Here is a 13,620-nt window from a genome sequence, read left to right as displayed (position 1 = left end):
ATGGAATGTATCTACAATATATTAAGAAGATTATTCTGCCCGGTGAAATCCTTGTGAGACCTACTAAAAGACATTTCATAAAGAGGATAATATACAAAAATTGACTTTGTTTCTGTAGAAACAACCGACACTTTGTGGATGGTCTGGACTATAATAGAAGAAGATGGAACAGCAGAAGAGGAACATAAGATGGGAAATCATGGAAGCGATATTTCTACACCACTTGAAGAAGAAACTATTTTAGGACTCTTAAACTCCCAGAATCAATAGAGAAGCAGACTTTAGAAACAAAAATGATAATTTTTTAAGACATATATCTTTGACTTAAACCTAATTAAAATCGTTAGATTACCTGGCCACTCTTATTCTAGTTAAAACCACGGTATGTTTATAAGCCTTACTATTCATTGTAACAAAGGTGTTCTAAGTTAAATATTACTGTAAGCATTGTTAAAATTGTTAGACCACTGCTACTTGGGTTCTTAGTAGTATTTTTCTTTCCTTTCTCCTGTAGATATTAGTTATCCCTTCCTTTGATTTCTGTGTAGTTTTTAGAATAAAAGCAATGAAAATGATAAAACAACAACAGCAACAACAACAATAAGAATAACAATAATAATAAAAGAACAGTTTGAGTCCAGTGGCACCTTTAAGACCAACACAGTTTTATTCAAGGTATAAGCTTTTGTGTAGAAGTGTGCATGCATACGAAAGCTTATACCTTGAATAAAACTGTTGTTCTCAAAGGTGCCACTGGACATAAACTTTGTTCTGCTGTTTCAGACCAACGCGGCTGCCCACCTGAACATTTGACCCATGTTATGTCTTGAGTCCACACAGATTGACAGGAATACCCAAACGTCAAGGTAGTCTTGGCATGAATGTAGATGTTCCATCCCCAAACTACATGCCTGCAGGATTTGGACAGTCCAAGATCACTCTAGTAAGGACCACTATTGCTTCAGGTAAAGCCAGTAGAATGGATAGAAATGGCACACATGCTTGAAAGTAATATGCTTGACACTGATTGTGGGGGAAACTGGATGGCATCTTTGCAGAACTGTCCACTGCCTTCCCTGACCCCTTACTTGGAGGGCACCAAATTGGATATTGAATGGAGCTACACTGGCCAAATGTGATCCCTCAGTATCAACCAGCCAGTTTTCAGTGAAACACATGCCAGATTAGTAGCCTCATATTGAATCAAATCATGGATAGCAGATGTCTTGTTTGGCAGGAGTTGATTGTATACCCTCTATGAAGTGAATTTGGTGGGGAAATATTTGCCACTATGCTTGCATGCAGAAACATAAATTTGGAATGCAATATGGGCAATATACTCTGTACCTTTTTCAGTCCCAAAAACCATTCCTTTAGGTATCAGTGAAACGTATATGCACTTCTAACTTGATGCTGATCCCTGATTGATACTATCAGTGAGCATTGTGTCTAGGTATATTGCATTTGCTCCTTGTTTTAAATTTGTTTGCAATCTTTCCCCCTCATTATTTTTCCAGCAAGTGTCTTGTTAAATAAACTGTTCTGAAGAATTTCTCAGCATCCTAATGTACCAGTCTGTGGAAAATTAAGATGGAACACCTTCTGGGTACAATCAAGAAGAGCTCTTTGGCACAGGAGAATGTGTAAAGTGGAATTTTTATTTTTATTTTCCCCTTTGGCATGAGAAACACACCATTATGCCAAGCTTGTGTTTTCTGAACCATCTATGCATGACAGCAGTGGTGCTGAACAGAAACAGTCAATTCATATGGGAGGTTGTTAGTCAACATGGCCTTAATATACAAGAAACGTGCTACACTGTAATTGAGCCCTTTTAAGCAAGCTGCACCTGCTTTAACAGGATCATCTTGTGTGTGTATGTGTACATTTTCTGATGGATGCTTAAAATCTGTTTTGTTTTAACCAGGAGCCTAGGCAAAACAGCCGCTTGCAGCAATAGAACAAAGATGCTATTATGTTTGTCGTTGGTTGTGATGTTGTCTTTTGTTTGGTTGATAGTCATGGGTGATTGAATGATAGTTGATTGGGAGATCCACTGATGCTCTATAAATGGGATCTGATAACTGGAGATCTTTACCCTGCTATTGAAGTGAGTCTTCCAATAGTGGAGCAGAACCCCCCCTCCATTTTACAGTTCGAATTTGGAGATAGAGACAGAGAGCTGGGGGCATTTTAGCTGACATTTAACTGGACCAGAAGCAGCCTCAGGATCTGCAGGGACAGTATTTGATTTGAGAATCTGAGAAAGGATCAGCAGTTTTACTTCATGCAAACATGAAGTTCTTCCTTTCTGTAGTTGTTAACTTCCATACCGTGGAAGAGCATAAGGTGGTATCCTTTAGGCCTTATTCCTTTCCCTATGTTCTTCTCTGTTTGGGTGTCAAAATTAGTCCTCTCCAAGTACTATGGAATTATGGCACTGGACAAACTGAGGGGTAGGGAGCAGAAGGAAAGAACGTGAAGCCCGTAGATGACAAGAGAACCTCCCATGAGCAGCGTTATCCAAGCAGCTAGTTCAGCTATGCTAGACAGTAGAAAGCAGGGCTTTTTTGTAGAAAAAGCCCAGCAGGAACTCATTAGCATATTAGGCCACACCCCCTGACAGCGCAGCTCATTAGGATATTAGGCCACACCCCATCCCTTTCCTTAGCTTGCCCAAGTGCCCTGTGGCTGAGGGGAGCCCGGGCAAGCCGGCCCTTGGACAGGCTGGGAAAGGCTGGTGCCCCCCTGGCCCGCCCACCTTGGAGTTATCGGGGGGGGGGTCGCTCTCCAGGCCTTCCCTCTATAGCCACACACGCAGAGGTTTTGGCTGTAGTGGGTGTGGCCAACTCTGAAGCCAGCCGGAACTCCGTTCCTGTGCGTTCCTGCCCAAAAATAGCCCTGGTAGAAAGTATTTGAGAATTCTTGTATGCAAATTATGAGCCTTGATAAGAAGTGTGGGGCCCTTAATGCTCCTATACACAAATAACTTGAGAATTCAGAATTACACAGTGCAGTGTTAACTTGTACAAGCCTCTGGTGTGTCATGTAAGTTTTGAGCAAGGTTGTGAGTGGGAGAATGCACTGGACGGGAAGTGTCTAGGAGGTTACTTGTATGTGGGGGATCTTTCTTGTTGGATCAGGACTTTTCTGTGTAACCTCTTAAACAACATTAAAATTGCACACCTCCATTAAATTAGACGCAACGCACCAAAATTGTTTAATCCCAGGTGGATGGAGGGTTTTGGAAATCTTGAGATCAGACAGGATTGATACTGAAGACAAGACTGGTGGTTCGCCTTCATGCTTAGTGTGTGAGTTTCCAAAGTCAGCATCTGGTGTAACAAAATGGAAATTAAAAAGAAACAGAGGGAAGCGATTAAGAAAAGGCTTTGGTAAATGGGCTAATGAGAGCAGCAGTACAGATGTACCATGCAAAAGTGAAAGGTGGCATGGATAGAGCTGTCAAATTTGGTCATAAAAATAAATACTGGATGGGTTCACGGGATGGAGCCAGGGCAGAACTTGGTTTGACAGGGCAAGTGTGGCAAGTCAGGGTGTGTGTGTGTGTGTGGGGGGGGAATGATTAGAACACGGTCCTGTGACTTGGCAGAGAGTGGCAGAGAGAAACGGCAAGCGCCCTGTTGACTACTTCAAATATATCAAATCTACTGTGCACTTTGTGTGGTTGATTTTACCCATGAATTTACTGGGAGTCCAATGTACGGTCTGAGCTGATTGTGCTGTGAATATGCCATATCCAAACATTCCCCCCAGTATGACCGGTTGCCTCTGAAGGGAGGACAGGCATACCAGGTGCTGGGGAATGTAAGGAGTATTCTTCCTCTCCACCATGAAGGGGCTGAGTATTGTCCCATGTGGCTCAGGGTCACAGCCAGTGTGGAATCTTGAGGGGAGGAGAGCACTGCTGAAGCTAAGACAGACTGTCCCTTTTTATTGGCTTTTAAGATTCCAGCTGCGGTGGCTCAAGTGGTTAAGACGCTGAACTGCAGGTTGTGGAAGGTCGGTAGTTCAGCAGTTCGAGACCCGAGTATGCCGCATGACAGAGTGAGCTCCCGTCTCTAGTTCCAGCTCCTGCCAACCTAGCAGTTCGAAAGCAAGAAATTGCAAGTAGATAAATAGGTACCACTTCAGTGGGAAGGTAACAGCGTTCCGTGCGCCTTAGTGTTTAGTCATGCCGGCCACATGACCGCAGAAACGTCTTCGGACAGCGCTGGCTCTTCGGCTTTGAAACGGAGATGAGTACTGCAACCCTAGAGTCGGATTCGACTGGCTTTCGAGCAAGGGAACCTTTACCTTTACCTATTTGGTTCCTGTTACGTTCATTGCATAACATTGCCATCTTTGGGGAGAATGTATAAATGTATGAATGTATAAAGAGGCTTGCAATGTTCCAACTTTGCTGTAGTAACATCCTAATTTGTGATATTAGACAGGGGTCACTGTCCTGAGATGCTTGCTTGCTTGTTGGTATAGAAAGTTATAGAATCATCAGATGGCTGAAGCAGTTTCAAAACTGTTTTGAAAGATCGTTAACATGACATTCAAGTTTCTGTTAGAGAAACCAGGTTGGTATCAACCTTATCATGTGACAGCATTTCAAGTGTTGCTCTTAACTCTACCCTTAATTACCCACTCAAGCTGTGAAAATGTACAGTAAATTCCAAAAAGCTAATGCAACAATATCATTTTCTCAGCGCTGATAATTGTACCATACAGAGTTTCATACTGTATCACAACAGCAGAAACTGTGTTATGATGTATGCTGACAGAGAAGGAGTTTCTCTGCATCTTTGAGCAGATTGTTTTTCTTCAGGGGATTTGAAAAAGAAACAAAACAAAACAAAACCCCCGCCTCATTTTCAGATAGTTTGACCCACTGCAATTGTTACTAGAAAGAATCTGAGTAGGTGGGAAATTGTATTGCGTTTACATTCTCCAGACATTTAGGAGAGGGGACTGAAAAGTCAGAACCAGATAAACAAGCATCACATATAATAACATTACTGCCAAGGAAATTTAATTCACTCCTCAATGATGGGTTTGGGCAGATGAGCTGCATTCAGTTTGAGATAAGATAATGCATGTGGTGCGGTCTCAAGTAACCAGCCACAGAATGAAATAGATATTTTTCTTGCATTAGGTATGTATTATTTATGTTGTATCTGATGTAAACGTACAGCAGATACATGATACCACCGCCATCTGCATGCAACTGGATATGCCGTATCTCAGTGGCAGAAGCAGAACAAATGCTATTTTGACTATCTGCACAAAAGCATGTTTCAGACAAACCGATTGCTTTAGTGCATTTGTGTGAGTACTAAATTTAACATCTAAATAGTTTAAAATCAGCTTGCCAGTTAGGACCGGAAAGGCTGGAGTGGGATAGGCAGAAGACCAACTTCAGTAAATTGAGGTAGTTGGAAGGAGATTGCTGCTCATAGGCCCCGGTCACACATTAGGCACGCTAGAGAGATGGAAGATTGGCGGATTTTCCGGGCGTAATCTCACTGCCACATCTGGGAAGCGTAGAGCTCCCGTGGCGCACCCGAGGCTTCCCGCCGAAGATGCGGGGTAAAAAACTAGTACCTCGGAGGTACTAGTTTCCGGAAACCGCGGGGCAAGGGTGGGCGTCTGATCGTGTTTCCGGTGGTAGTTCCGGCGCCCGCCCATGTCCCCTCACAAAAAGGGTTTTTTCCCCCCAAGTCTCCACGGATGCGCACAAGCACCCAACGGAGCATGCGCACATTTCAGCTTTAAAAAAAACCCCACAACCCCGTTTGCCGCGCCGCTCCGCTTCTTTGCTGCGTCGTGTGATTGGCACCTCCCCCCTAACCACGGGAGCTCGACGGGACCTCAACCCGATGCCTGATTGCGCAGTCGCATGTTAGTTTGCTCCGGGGCAAACAGCCACGCCTCCCCCCCGCATTTTCCTGCCCGTGTGGCTGAGGCCATAGTATGGAACCCTCATCCCAGTTTCACCTTTGGTAAACAGGCTTGGCAGGCTTCTATAGTGTTTCAAATATTTTCAATGCCTGTTTGACTACAGGTGACATTGTGACAAAAGAAATATGTATTATAAACCATAGTAAGTAATTCCTCTCTCAAACTACTTTCAGCTCTTGGAAACCATCATCCTTCTTTATCCTGATTCAGGATTGGAGATAGCAATTTTTGTTATTTTGGATAAAATGAGATCCCCTCCTTTCTCTTAGCCCTGAACTGGATGATACAGTCTGCCCTGATCTCATAAGATCTCAGAAGCCAAACATGGTTGGCCCTGGTTAGTACTTGGATGAGAGACCACAAAGAAAATCCAGGGTCATTACACAGAGCCAGGCAATGGCAAGTCACCTCTGTCATCTCGTGCTTTGACGACCCCTACAGGGTTGCCATAAGTTGGCTATGACTTGACAGCACTTTACACACATTGTCAAGAAACAAGCCTATCAGACCTTGAAGTGTAGTGGGATAGACGCATGTAAGAAACCACTGAGGCCGATGTAGTGATCAGCATGGTTTACTGGTACACAACAAAGACAAAGACTAACGGCCGGCTGGCCAACTATATACACACCCGGGGACGCCCCCCTAGGTCCCGTTGGTGGGTTTAAATCTCACCCCACCGGTGCCTTGCCATTGCCCCCCCCCCCGGTGCCTTGCCATTGCCCCCCCAGGAGAGGGGAGGAGTCCTACTTTCCCACCTGTCAAGAAACAAGCTTATCAGACCTGTAAGTGTTTGCATTGTTTAGTTTAGTTAGTAAGTCTTAGCAGAATCATGTGAGTAGAACAGGTAACTCTGATACAACCAGGGGTTTTTTTGTAGAAAAAGCCCAGCAGGAACTCATTAGCATAATAGGCCACACGCAACAGCAGAAACTCATTAGCATATTAGGCACAGCCCTGACAGCACAGCTCATTAGCATATTAGGCCACACACCCATGTTCCCAGAAGTGTGGTTATCCAGCCACGCCCACCTTTTGCTTCTTATTCTGTTGACCTTGTTTGTGGTCAAAACCCAGGGCTTTTTTTGTAGCAGGAACTCCTTTCCATGTTAGGCCACACACCCCTAATGTAGCCAATTCTAATGCGTTTCTGTTGTTGGGTGTGGCCTATTATGCTAATGAGTTCCTGTTGGGCGTGGCCAACTTGGGAGCCAGCCGGAACTCCGTTCCTGTGCGTTGTCCCTAGATACAACCACCTGTTAGCAATTACCGGTTGTTACAACTTAAATATTTTCTGATGGTTCACAGTTATGGAACACAAATATGTGGGCATTGCTGCAGCATACAGAAAATGCACAAAAGCGATACAGCATACAAATGTAAAAATGGGGGGTACGGGTCAAACTATGGGTAAACATTTTAAACCACCTCTTAATTAAATTCACTGGGGGGTATAAGTGGTCAGCTTAGGGTTGCCCACTCAGTTGGAAACATTCTGGAGATTTGGGGGGTGGAGCCTGGGGAGGGCAGGGTTTGGGGAGGGGAGGGACCTCAGCAGGGTATAGTACTATAAAGTCCAGCTTCCAAAGCAGCCATTTTCTCTAGGGGAACTGATTTTTGTAGTCTGGAAATCAGTTGTAATTCTAGGAAATCTCTAGACCTTACCTAGCAGGTGGAAATCCTAGGTCAGGTCCAGGGTCCAGATTTGGCCTACATGCTGACAATTGTTCCTCTTCAGCTAGAATATTAGGTTTATAAATGTGTCAAATATACTTTCAGTCATTCAGTCCTTGTATACCCTTAGGCAAAACTTTCTCCCTGCCTCAGTTATGCATATTTAAAACAGGCACACTGATGATCTCACTGACCGATTATTGAGAAAGTGAATGAATAAAAACTGTAATGAACATTATTATTATAAATCTCGGCCGTTCAAAGGGAATTCAGGTTTAGGCCCCTGGAGCTTGGAGTTTTTAGATGTTCAAAATGACTTTGGCATAAAGAAAATGAACAACCAAACAAAAGGAGAATAACAGAATATTATGGAACAAAAACGAAGAAATAAAATGTAAAAATTTGTTGAAAAAAAAGAAGCAAAAATATTACATTTAAATCTCTACAAATGAAAAGAATTAGAATTCAGAATTTCATATTAGTAAAAATTAGGTTGGCTCCAGCCAGCTTTTTCACTTACTGAGGGGAGGGACCTCAGCAGGATATAGTACTATAGAGTCCACCTTCCAAAGCAGCCATTTTCTCTAGGGGAACTGATCTTTGTAGTCTGGAAATCAGTTGTAATTCTAGGAAATCTCTAGACCTTACCTAGCAGGTGGAAATCCTAGGTCAGGTCCAGGGTCCAGATTTGGCCTACATGCTGACAATTGTTCCTCTTCAGCTAGAATATTAGGTTTATAAATGTGTCAAATATACTTTCAGTCATTCAGTCCTTGTATACCCTTAGGCAAAACTTTCTCCCTGCCTCAGTTATGCATATTTAAAACAGGCACACTGATGATCTCACTGACCGATTATTGAGAAAGTGAATGAATAAAAACTGTAATGAACATTATTATTATAAATCTCGGCAGTTCAAAGGGAATTCAGGTTTAGGCCCCCGGAGCTTGGAGTTTTTAGATGTTCAAAATGACTTTGGCATAAAGAAAATGAACAACCAAACAAAAGGAGAATAACAGAATATTATGGAACAAAAACGAAGAAATAAAATGTAAAAATTTGTTGAAAAAAAAGAAGCAAAAATATTACATTTAAATCTCTACAGATGAAAAGAATTAGGATTCAGAATTTCATATTAGTAAAAATTGGGTTGGTTCCAGCCAGATTTCTCACTTACCCTCACCTAATTCTACTCCTTACTACAACTCTCTTTCCATGTGTCATGTATCTGTGCAGATCCCCATGACCCCCTCCCCAGCATAGCCTTTTGGATGTTCAAAGGAGATCCCTTCCTTCTTTTAAAACGAAGAAACTTAGAAGAAAACGAGGAATAGGCCTAAAAGCCCAAATTTTTTACTGACCAAAGCGGAGAAGATCCTACCAGCGCGGCTGTCAAAAGAGAACTGGCAGGATTGTCGTGCCCCTCGGTCATGCGCAGTGGGGTCGGTGCGTGACTGGGGAGCGGGCGCAAAAATCCCTTTCGCTTTCAAGAGGAACTGATTGAGGTCAGTGCAGGTGCACTATATCCCAGAGGTGTGATGTACAGAGACTACGGAGGCAATTGCCTTCTTCGCGGGAGGAGATCAAAGCCTGTTTCCGCTTCTTCCGAAGCGGAATCACGCCAACCTAACACTCCCTCTTAGGCGCTGCTGCCTGCTTGTCCCCCCCCCTCGCTGGGGAGCGATGCGTTGGGCTAGAAACTGCCCAAACTGTCGAAAGCGGCCGTCGCCCACTTCGCACAAAAGTGAAAGTGCGTCACGCCTCCATCTTAGCTCGACCGGAAGCCCTATTTAAAACATTTTTATGCCACCTCTCCAGGACCCCTCCTGAGGTAGCTTATGTTACCCAGTCTGGTGTAGTGGTTACAGCAGGGGTGTCAAACCCTGGCCCGTGAGCAACTGGTCATTACCTTTATTGCCAGATGACCAAGGTCCTTTATTGCCAGATGACATTATGTCCCTGTATACTGTCCCAGTGCTAATAGTAATGAGCATCAGGAGAGACTGTAAGGAAATACTGTAAGAGTGTTGATATTTTAAGCATGTTTGTATTTTGATTAAAAAATAATATCGTCAATTGAATTTGTGTGTGTCCTTTATAAAGTTAATATCTCCAGTACCTGGCATTACATTTTATGGCATGTATGGCTCAGCCAGACAAAGTGACATTTATGTCTGATCCGGCCCTTGTAACAAATGAGTTTGACACCTCTGGGTTAGAGTGTTTGACTAGGATTTGAGAAGCCCAGATTTGAATGACTACTCTGCCATGGATGCTTGCTGAGTAAACTTGAACCAATCACACACTGTCAGCCTGACCTACTTTACAGGGTTGTTCTGTGGATAAAATAGAGGAGAGGAAAATGATGTCAGCCAGCTTGGGGAGAAAGACAGGCTGTAAATATGGAAATAAATATAATGAGCTCTAGAAAGAGGCTCTGGGTGGGTGCCCTGGCCTTGGGCCCCCCCCACCTGCAGCCTCTACCTAGCAAACTAGTCTTTCTCCTCAGTGATCTCCAGTGATCTCCCTCACCTGGAGAATGGCAGCAATGGTTCCCCAGGAGGAAATGGCTGGTTTAGAGGGTGGAGTCTATGGCATTGTACCTGTCTGAGGTCCCATTCCTTTTCAAACCCCACCCTTTCCAGGCTCCGTCCCTCAAATATCCAGGAATTTCCCAACCTGGAGGTGGCAACCCCATCTCATTCCCAGCCAACCATCAACATACCATTATCTGCCCCTCTGACTCAGGTTTCCATCTCCCTCCCCCCCGGTAGCCTCTACCTAGGAAAAGTACAGTCTTTTTCAACAGTTGTGACCAAAGCAGCTCACATCATTCTCCTCTCCCCCTTCTGATTTGAACAATAACCCTGTGAGGTAAGTTATGCTAAAAGTCTGTGAGTGGTCTACAATCACCCAGTCAGCTTCCACAGGAAGAACCTGGGTCTGGAAGACCCTGCTTTGAAGCATTAACTGCTGTGTCACACTGGCTGTCTTGGGGTGGCCACCTCAGCAGGGTATAATGACACTGAGCCCACCATTTTCTCCAGGGGAACTGATCTCTGCCATCTGGAGAGCAATTGTAATACTGAGTTATCTCCAGCCCTCACCTGGAGATTGGCAACAATGGTTTCCCAGGAGGAAATGGCTGGTTTGGAGAGTGGAGTCCATGGCATTGTACGTGTCTGAGGTCCCACCGCTACTCAAACCCCACCCTCTCCAGGCTCCACCCACATATCTCCAGGAATTTCCCTACCTGGAGGTGGCAACCCTATCTCCTTTCCAGACAACCATCAACCAATCTTTATCTGCCCCTCTGACTTAAGCTTTCCATCTCCCCCCCCACCTGCAGCCTCTACCTAGCAAACTAGTCTTTCTCCTCAGTGGGGACCCAAGCAAGAGGAAAGCATCCTCAGCATGGTATAATGACATAGAGTCCACCCTGCATTTGAGTCAGCAGCCTTTGAAATAAATTCTTGGTTCTGTTGACTGTATGAACAAGATGGAGTTACTTTTACTAAACCATATTTAACAATACTTGAAAGATTAACAGTGCAATCCTAAATGGAGTTATACCCTTCTGAACTGAAGGGTATTGAAGTAAATTGTGTAAGTCTGGTGCAACTCTACTTTGGATTGCATCGGAAATCCTTATCCTATTTCTTGCCTATTTGTGGGGAGAGTACCTCACTTGGTGGAAGAACAAGCAGGAATGGCCAATCAAGACATTAATCCTTATTGGCTTTTGAAAACCCCCATACTGGAGTAACACACTGTTATGATGTTTATTGCTTATTTTGTCCCCTAGATGGAGAAATGGATGGCCTTGTGGTTATGGCTGTGGTTTATACCTGAAGAGATCCAGATTCAGTTCCCCAAACTGCTTTAGACTTCCTGGCTGGTCTTGGTGAGTCTGTTTCTCATGCACATTTCAACTGGAAAGTAAAAACAATGAATTTGGTTTTAAGCTTAAAAACATTGGTATGGCATTCTTGACATTAGATCCTTATCTTGCAGGCTTATTGTGTTATTTCTGTGTTTGCTCATCAATGGTCAAACTTCCTACATTCGGGGAACTTTTTGTATGTTGAACCGTATGCGAAGGAACCCTTCAATATCTGTGACAGAACCACATTGCTTTGTAGAAGATCCTGGGGCATGTACTAAGATGCACAGCAGTGTTCCCTCTAAGCTGAGTTAGTGTGAGCTAGCTCACCATTTTTTAGCCTCCGGCTCACAGATTTTTGACTCAGCTCAGGAAAGATGGCTCCAGAGCAAACTAATGTAGGCAGTAGCCAAATTGGCCGCTCACAACTTTAATGCCAGGAGCTCACAAGGTAGAATTTTTGCTCACAGGATTCCACAGCTTAGAGGGAACATTGAAGTTAGTAGTAGTAGGCAAGATGTTTTTCAGAAAACCATATCCTCCATCAGTGATCTTACAGAGGTTCTCCAGATGAGCTTCCAAGGAATCCCAAGTGTTCTGAAAACATGGTCTGTAAAATCACTATTGTAGTTCATAGGTAGTAGAGAACCATGTTGTTCAGTTGCACAGTCGAGTCCAACTCTTTGCAACCCCATAGACCACTTCACGCCAGGCCCTCCTGTCTTCCACCATTCTCCAGAGTTTGCTCAATTTCATGTTCGTTGCATCGATAACACTGTTTAACCACCTCATCCTTTGCTGTCCTCTTCTTCTTTTACCTTCAGTCATTCCAAGCATCAGGGTCTTCTCCAGTGAGTGCTCCCTTCTCACTTGGTGGCCAAAGTATCTGAGCTTCAGCTTCAGTATCTGGCCTTCCAGGGAACAGTCAGGGTGGATTTCCTTTAGGATTGACTGATTTGATCTCCTTGCAGTCCAAGGGACTCTCGAGAGTTTTCTCCAGCACCATAATTAATACAGTTGCAGCCCCGGTTTTCTCAGTTCTCAAATGCTCTGCTTTCTCATTTGTACAACTATCAGTGCTCTTACAAAATAAGTAAACCATTGTTTTCAGTTGTTGCTTTTGCTGATTTAATCTATTTTTTTTCCCCTGAAGCTATTTGGAGCATAAGCCTTTAAAGGGGTTCTATTTCGTTTGCATTCATATGCATATATTTAAGAGCCATTTTTAAGACACACTGTTCTGGTTCTTAAGATCCTCTGTTCTGGAAATTAAGTTTCAGCATTTGTTTTCTGCTGATCTTAATGGAAAACAGGACCAGCCGCTAGCAAGGTTCATAAAATGCTACTGTTATTTTAGGTCTTATAAGCACATTAAATGAAAAGGGCAGTAGCATCGCATCACTCCATATTAGTGTTACAGAGACTCCATTATCCTAGGAACTGCAGTGGCAGTAGGGGGGAGGCCCGTGGCAGGCAGGGAAAAAGGAAAAGGTCCTGCAGTGGTTAGATTTTTATTTAAACCCCACCTTTCTGTTCAAACAGGACGCCCAAGGCAGCTAAGAGATATAAAGCATCCTAATAAAATACAAAAATCAAATAGTCAATCACTAACTAGACAGTCAGTGTGGTTGTAGCAGTTACAGTGTCAGACATAGATGCTTGCTGGGTGTCCGAGGGCCATGGCCGTCTCATACACTCAACCTAACTTACCTCACAGGCGTATTATGAAGAGAAAAATGGAGAAGGGGAGAAAGTTGTAAGCCAGGCTACTTTAGGTCCTCATTGAGGAGAAAAGTGAGGTATATAAATGAAGTAAATGTATCAATAGTATCAGGTTTCAAGTTATTTTACAGGTAAACCCTTGGCGGCATGGCTGAGCAGATGGGAAAACTGAACCCTGGATAGCAAGTCTCCCCCCACCCCCCCCCCCCCCGTAAAAGGCAGCACCAGGCTGCAGCTCCTTTTCAAAGCTTAAGCACCTATGGGGTAGGGCATAGGGTTGCCAACTCTGGCTTGGGAAATTCCTGGGGATTTGGGAGTAGAGCCTGGGGTATGGGGAGGGGAGATACTTCAGAGGGGTATAATGCCATAGA

This window comes from Gekko japonicus, unplaced genomic scaffold (genome assembly GCF_001447785.1).
Source record: "Gekko japonicus isolate JY-2015 unplaced genomic scaffold, Gekko_japonicus_V1.1 scaffold1346, whole genome shotgun sequence".
Classification (NCBI taxonomy): Eukaryota; Metazoa; Chordata; class Lepidosauria; order Squamata; family Gekkonidae; genus Gekko; species Gekko japonicus.
This window is presented reverse-complemented; position numbering follows the sequence as displayed.